This window comes from Panulirus ornatus, chromosome 30, assembly GCF_036320965.1.
Source record: "Panulirus ornatus isolate Po-2019 chromosome 30, ASM3632096v1, whole genome shotgun sequence".
Taxonomy (NCBI): Eukaryota; Metazoa; Arthropoda; class Malacostraca; order Decapoda; family Palinuridae; genus Panulirus; species Panulirus ornatus.
This window is the reverse complement of record NC_092253.1, coordinates 11565001-11572762: the sequence shown is the minus strand read 5'-3', so window position 1 is coordinate 11572762 and position 7762 is coordinate 11565001.

The following is a 7762-nucleotide window of genomic DNA, read 5'->3' as shown; positions in this document are numbered from 1 at the left end:
TTCACTCTATCCCTTGCGCGCATCTCACCCTCCTGCATGTTTAGGCCTCGATCGCTCAAAATCTTTTTTACTACATATTTCCACCTCCAATTTGGTTTCCCACTTCTCCTTGTTCCCTCCACCTCTGACACACATAACCTCCCTGTCAATCTTTCCTCACTCATTCTCTCCATGCGACCTAAACCATTTCAACACACCATCTTCTGCTCTCTTATCCACATTCTTTTTGTTACCACATATAACTCTTACCCTTTCATTACTTAGGCGATCAAACCACTTCATACTACATATTAACTTCAAACTTCTTATTTTCAAAACATCCACCCTTCTACGCACAACTTATAGGGTGGGGGAGGGGGCGAAAATTCTGTGAGCATTGAAGAATGTGTGGAAGTCGAGAACATTATCTCGGAAAGCAAAAGTGGGTATGTTTGAAGGAATAGTAGTTCCAACAATGTTATATGGTTGCGAGGAGTGAGCTATAGATAGAGTTGTGCGCAGGAGGGTGGATGTGCTGGAAATGAGATGTTTGAGGACAATATGCGGTGTGACGTGGTTTGATCGAATAAGTAATAATAAAGTAAGATAGATGTGTGGTAATAAAACGAGTGTGGTTGAGAGACCAGAAGAGGGTGTTTTGAAATGGTTTGGTCACATGGAGAGAATAAGTGAGGAAAGATTGACCAAGAGGATATTTGTGTCAGAGGTGGGGGGAACCAGGAGAAATTGGAGTCCAAACTGGAGGTGAAAATATGGAGTGATAAAGATTTGGATTGATCGGGGCCTGACCATGCAGACAGACAGACTGAGACAGAGACAGAGACAGGTACATGATAGATAGATATATAGATAAATAAATGAATAATTAAATAGATTTACGGGTAGACATTTGTATGGCCTACCACATTTTCTTCTCTGCTCATAAGCAGAGAAGAAAATGTGGTAAACTGTAAACGAAACACGACGTGTGAACATTAGAAAGTTAAGAATACTTGAAAATATAATTACTATAAAACAGTTCTTACGAGTTTATAAAGGGATTTGGATATATCCTTAATATTCAGATAATTCAAACTCGGTATGTTTGTTATGATTTATTGATTTCTCGAAAAATTACTTTATTGAAGAGATATCATTCCGCCAACACGACAAAATTTTCTTAAACTTACGTATGGAAGAATGGAACACTACTGAAGTCTACAGGATGAGAAAATCCAGGAACTCGAATTATATCCCCACATAGCAGAACACAATATTATAGTTGTGGAGAGGTAAGTGTAGGTGCAGCAATAGAGTTAGTTTCTAGGATGTTGTGCTTTGGTGTAAGTTGATGCTGCAGAACCCAGTAACACTAGTCAACAATGCCTCATGCGTACCATCGGGAAAGAAAGATAATATGCTATTCCAACACTCACAGTTCTTTGCAATTATCCGTTAAAGGAAAACAGTAACTGAACCTAAATCCGTGAGAGAGTTTGATTGTACAATTAGAAACCCAATGCCTCTCTCAACACGTCATTCAACAAATGTTTTGGAAATTATTTCATTTATTTCAAACGTTTATTAAAGATATCACTCTTTCTATAAATTCACAGACTCATTAGAATATTATTGTTTCTTTCCGTAAAAACACAATCTCATTAGGATATTCTTGTCTTTTGTTTCCTTAAATACACAATCCCTTTAGAGTTTTTCATCTTTTGTGTCTCTAAATATACAGAATGAATAGAGTGTTCTTATTTTTTCCTTGAATACTAAGTCCCATATAAAATATCCATATCTTTTGTTTCTGTAAATACACAGACTCACTAGAATTTTCTTTTCTCTTTCCGTTGATAGACAGACCCATTAGAACATTCTCTTCTTTTGTTCCTTAGATATAGAGACACCTAAGAATACTCATATCATTTCTTTCCTTAGATGCAGAGAACCATTAGAATATTCTTATCTTTTGTTTCAGTAAATACGCTGACCCATGAGAATATGCATAGAGTTTGTTTCCCTTAATACATATATCCACTAGAATATTCATATCTTGTTCCCGTAAATACATAGATCCCATAAGAATATTCATTTGTTTTTAGAAGCATGATCAATGTGAGCTTAACGGTGACGGCATCCTTTCAGAAGCCTTTGGGTTGTACGGATGACTTACTCCTGCTGTAGAAAGAATAGAAATTATATCGGTCAGTGACATGGGGATATACAGCATGATATGTGAATGGTCGCTAAAGAAGTTCACTCGGTAGACACACCGATTACCTGGTATCGTGTGGCATTATGGGGATGAAGTGGAATAGGAGGTGGAGGTCTTTGGTGCATTAACAAGGGTGTTGACAGAACAGTCACTTTATTGAAAAAGAGAAATACCTGTGCATGTCCGAAGGTATACCGATCTCGACGGTGATGTCTGAATGTGAATCTTAGAACTTCGGTTCAAAGGACTGGATAAGGATGTAGTGCGTGTTGGAGAGAATAATTCCTGAAGACATGAGATATGGATGATCATGTAAGATATGATAGTATGGGAACCAGGTAAGATAATGAACTAATAATGAATGTGATTAACGGGCTTGACTGTGTTAAAGGTCTTCAGATACTTGGAGATTAGCGGTGGAAAAAAATGAATACTGAAAACGTCTTACGTGTCAGAAATGGAAGTGGAGGAGGGAGGGGAGTGCCGGGATGAATTGAAAGAAGCCTTGATGTATTTTGGCTTGAATATTCAAGGGGATGGCTTGCCTGGTATGTAAAATGAATCAAACCGATGCGATGAGGGATGAGGTTGGTGGGAGATTGTGGGGGCGATATGATGGCAGTTGGCTCAACATGACCTTATGAAGAGGCTGTTGAAAACCACGGTATATCAAATATATGACAAAGTATGGAGTGTATATATAAACATATGGAGAAGTTCTTTGTCTGTCACTGGTGTTACCTCAGTAAGGCAGGAACTGAAGAATAAACATGTATATAAAAGATAAGGAAGATCTATACAAGATATATTACATACGAACCAGTTTAATATTTTCTGTTCTTTATATCATATTTATATAAAGCAGTCATCCTTGACTTCCCTGGAATTTCATCTCGAAAGATTTACGTTGTAGTCCACTTTTATTTTTCACGTGTTTCAAATCTTAATTACCAAATTCATAGTCCGTAACACTCACGGATATTTGTAAATGATTGTTGAGCTTGTTTGTTACTGGTTGCAGTGTGTGTGTGTGTGTGTGTGTGTGTGTGTGTGTGTGTGTGTGTGTGTGTGTGTGTGTGTGTGTGTGTGTGTGTGTGTGTGTGTGTGTGTGTTTAAATACCTATTTGTACGGCACGGGGATGGGGCTTTACACTCGTTAGGCCTCATGCTGTGTGTGTGTGTGTGTGTGTGTGTGTATGTGTGTGTGTGTGTGTGTGTGCATTTATGTGTGTGTGTGTGTGTGTGTGTGTGTGTGTGTGTGTGTTTAGTTAGCTCTTTGTACGGCACGGGGATGGAGCTCTACACTCTTTAGGTCCCATACAGTGTGTGTGTGTGTGTCTGTGTGTGTGTGTGTGTGTGTGTGTGTGTGTGTGTGTGTGTGTCTGTGTTTGTGTGTGAATGAATCCAGTTAATCGTTCTGTTAATGGTAAGATATTCACGACAAAGATTTTACATAGGATTCGACATTTACCTCAAGAGAAGATGTACTTGAAATTCAGGATATACTTACAATGTTATCGTTTTATCAAAGACAGTTTTGCGATATCATCAATGCACCGGAAACAGACAACCAGATACAATAATGTTGAATTTAGACATTGAACAACACTGTTTCTCTTTGCTCCCAAACCACATATTTACACTCTGAGTACTAACCAATTACCGAGAACGGAAAAACATCAAACATTATCTACGAACCCGAGAATAAAATGAAAATCTAATGGTAAAAGTAGAATGAAACCTGGTCAAGGAGATATGAACAATTAGAGGTTTATGTGCTAATTCGCTGATACAGAAGAATGTATCTTCTAAATATATCTACTAAGTATAATGCATTTGGAGTTTGTGTCATTGTCAAACCAGCCATTTGTCGAATAACACTTACACGAACATTATGGTAATGTTTGTGCAATAGAATTTCCCTCACCGAGCTGAACACCGCTATGAAAATGATTCAAACTTACGATTATATTAAACAATAGTCCAGGTCTTACAATTAGTATGATGGTTGACTGCACCTTCTGCGAGAGACAAGTTAACGGTGCAAAATGTAGTAGGCGAATGATCCTGGCGCGTCCGTGGTGCGGTATATATTGGAATTAAAATCAATACCAGCAACAACATAAGAGATGATCATAGATCAATAGAATAGATACAGGAGTACATGGAATAGACCAAGATATTCAGTAGATGCCGATAACTTGATCTGATGAAAGGACCACACAAGTCTACACAGAATATCATAGTGTTTTCAGACTACAGATGCAATAAAGATGAAATTGACTGCATGTCATATTGTCCATTCATGGAAATTCCTTTTATTCTAATTATAGTTTGCTCTGATATGAATACCAATTTCTCATGTCACCGAAATCCTACTATGGTATCATATATGATTAGAATATCAGATGATCATTGTTTAGGAACACTCGGTCATATTCTTGAAGTTACGGTTCGTGACAGGAATCCGCTGCTAGATGCCACTGAACTCATGAGATCAGATTTTTCATAAAAAGATCTTTGTGAAAAGGAGAAGGAAAGTATCTGATCGTAAAAGACGTGAAATCTGCTTAATTAAGGAATACTAATGATATGATTGTATTAACGACCAAGGGGACAGTCCCAACATGAACAAGTACCGAGACATACCATTTCCAACACATCCATTCTCCTCCACACAACAGTATCTATAGCTCACGCCTCGCAACCATATAACATTGTTGGAACCACTATTCCCTCAGACATACGAAATTTTTGTTTTTTGAGATAATGTTCTTGCTTTCTACACATTCTTCAACGCTCCCAGAATTTTCGCCCCCTCCCCGACTGTATGACTCACTTCCGCTTCCATCCACTGCCAAATCCACTCCCAGATATCTAAACGCTTCACTTTCTAGAGTTTTTCTCCATTCAAACTTACCTCCCAATTGCCTTATCCCTCAACCCTACTGTACCTAATAACCATACTCTTATTCACATTTACACTCAGCTTTCTTCTTTCACACACTTTACCAAATCAAGTCACCAGCGTTTGCAGTTTCTCACCCGAATCTGCCACCAGCGCTGTATCATCAGCGAACAACAACTGTCTCACTTCCTAAGTCCTCTCGTCCACAACAGACTGCATACTTGCCCCTCTCTCCAAAACTCTTGGATTTACCTCCCTAACAACCCCAACCATAAACAAATTAAACAACCATGGAGACATCACACACCCCTGCCGCAAACCGACATCCATTGGGAACCAGTCACTTTCCTTTCTTCCTACTCGTGCACAAGCCTTACATCCTAGTTGAAAGCAGTTCACTGCCTCTAGCAAATTTACCTCCTACACCATATAATCTTAACACCTTCCAAAGAGCATCTCTATCAACTCTATCATATACCTTCTCCAGATCCATAAATGCTACATCCAAATCAATTTCGTTTTTCTAAGCATTTCTCACATATATTCTTCAAAGCAAAAAATTGATCCACACATCCACTACCACTTCTGAAGCAACACTGCTCTTCCCCAATCTGAGAACTGTACATGCCTTCACCCTCTCAATCAATACCCTCCCATATGATTTCCCAGGAATACTCAACAAACTTATACCTCTGTAATTTGAACACTAACCTTTATCCCCTTTGCCTTTGTACTGTGCATGCATTCCGCCAATCCTCATGCACCTCACCATGAGCCATGCATACATTGAATATCTTCACCAACCAGTCAGCAACACAGTCACCCCTATATTTGATAAATTCCACTGCAATACCATCGAAATCCGCCGCCTTGCCGCCTTTCATCTTCCGCAAAGCTTTTACTACCTCTTCTCTGTTTACCAAACCATTCTCCCTAACCCTCTCACTTTGCACACCACCTCGACCAAAGCACCCTATATATGCCACTCTATCATAAAAAAATTTCAACAAACCTTCAAAATACTCACTCCATCTCCATCTCACATCACCATTACTTGTTATTACCTCCCTATTAGCCCCCTTCACCGATGTTTCCATTTGTTTCTTGTCTTACGCATTTTAATTACCTTCATCCAAAACATCTTTTTATTCTCCCTAAAATTTAATGATACTCTCACCCAACACTCATTTGCCCTCTTTTTCACCTCTTGCACCTTTCTCTTGACCTAATGCCTCCTTCTTTTATACATCTCCCAATCATTTGCACTATTTCCCTGCAAAAGCCGTTCTAATGCCTCTCTCTTCTCTTTCACTAATAATCTTACTTCTTCATCCTACCACTCACTTCCCTTTCTAATCTGCCCACCTCCCTCGCTTCTCATGCCACAATCATGTTTTACGCAATCCATCACTGCTTCCCTAAATATATCCCATTCCTCCCCACTCCCCTTACGTTCTTTGCTCTCACCTTTTTCCATTCTGCACTCAGTCTGTCCTGGTACTTCCTCAGACAAGTCTCCTTCCCAAGCTCATTTACTCTCGCCACTCTCTTCACCCCATCATTTTTCCATCTTGTCAGAAAACCTCTACAAATCTTCACCTTCACCTCCACAAGATAATGATCAGATATCCCTCCAGTTGCAGCTCTAAGAACATTAACACCCAAAAGTTTCTTTCACGCGCCTATCAATTATCACGTAATCCAAGAACGCTCTCTGGCCATCACTCCTAATTACATACGTATACTTATGAATATCTCTCTTTTTAAACTAGGTATTCCCAATCACCACTCTTTTTTCAGCATACAAATCTACAAGCTCTTCAAAGATTCCATTTACAACACTGAATACCTCATTACACCAATTATTCCCTCAACTGCCACATTACTCACCTTTGCATTCAAATCACCCATCACTATAACCCGGTCTCGTACATCAAAACTGCTAACACACTCACTCAGCTGCTCCCAAAACACTTGCCTCTCTGTCCATTTTCAGCTGACTTTCTTACATTCTATCACATACTCCCACAACTCCTGTTTCAGGAATAGTGCTACTCCTTCCTTTGCCCTTGTCCTCTAAGCAATCCCTAACATTACTCCCCCAAAAAATTCCCAAACCACTCTTCCCTTTTACCCCTGAGCTTCGTTTCTGTCAGAGCCAAATTATTCAGGATCCTTTCCTCAAACATGCTATCTCTCCTTTTTCCTCATCTTGGGTGCATCCACATATTTAGACATATATATCCTGAGGATAGGGGAGAAAGAATACTTTCCACGCATTCCCCTCGTGTCGTTGAAGGCGACGAAAGGGGACTGCAGTTGGCGGGGGGGGGGGGCTAGAAACCCTCTCGTCCTTGTATTTTAACCTTGTAAAAGGGGAAACAGAAGAAGTAGGGCAGTGTTCATCCTCCTCGAAGGCTCAGACTCGGGTCTCTAAATGTGTGTGGATGTAACAAAGATGAGAAAAAGTGGAGAGATACTTAGCATGTTTGAGGAAAGCAACTTGTAGGTTTTGGCTATGAGTTAAATAAAGCTCAAGGATAAAGAGGAAGAGTGGTTTGGGAATGCTTTGGGAGTAAAGTCAGGGGTTGGTGAGAGGAAAAGAGCAAAGCAAGGAGTAGCACTATTCCTGAAACAGTTGTAGGAGTATGTGCTAG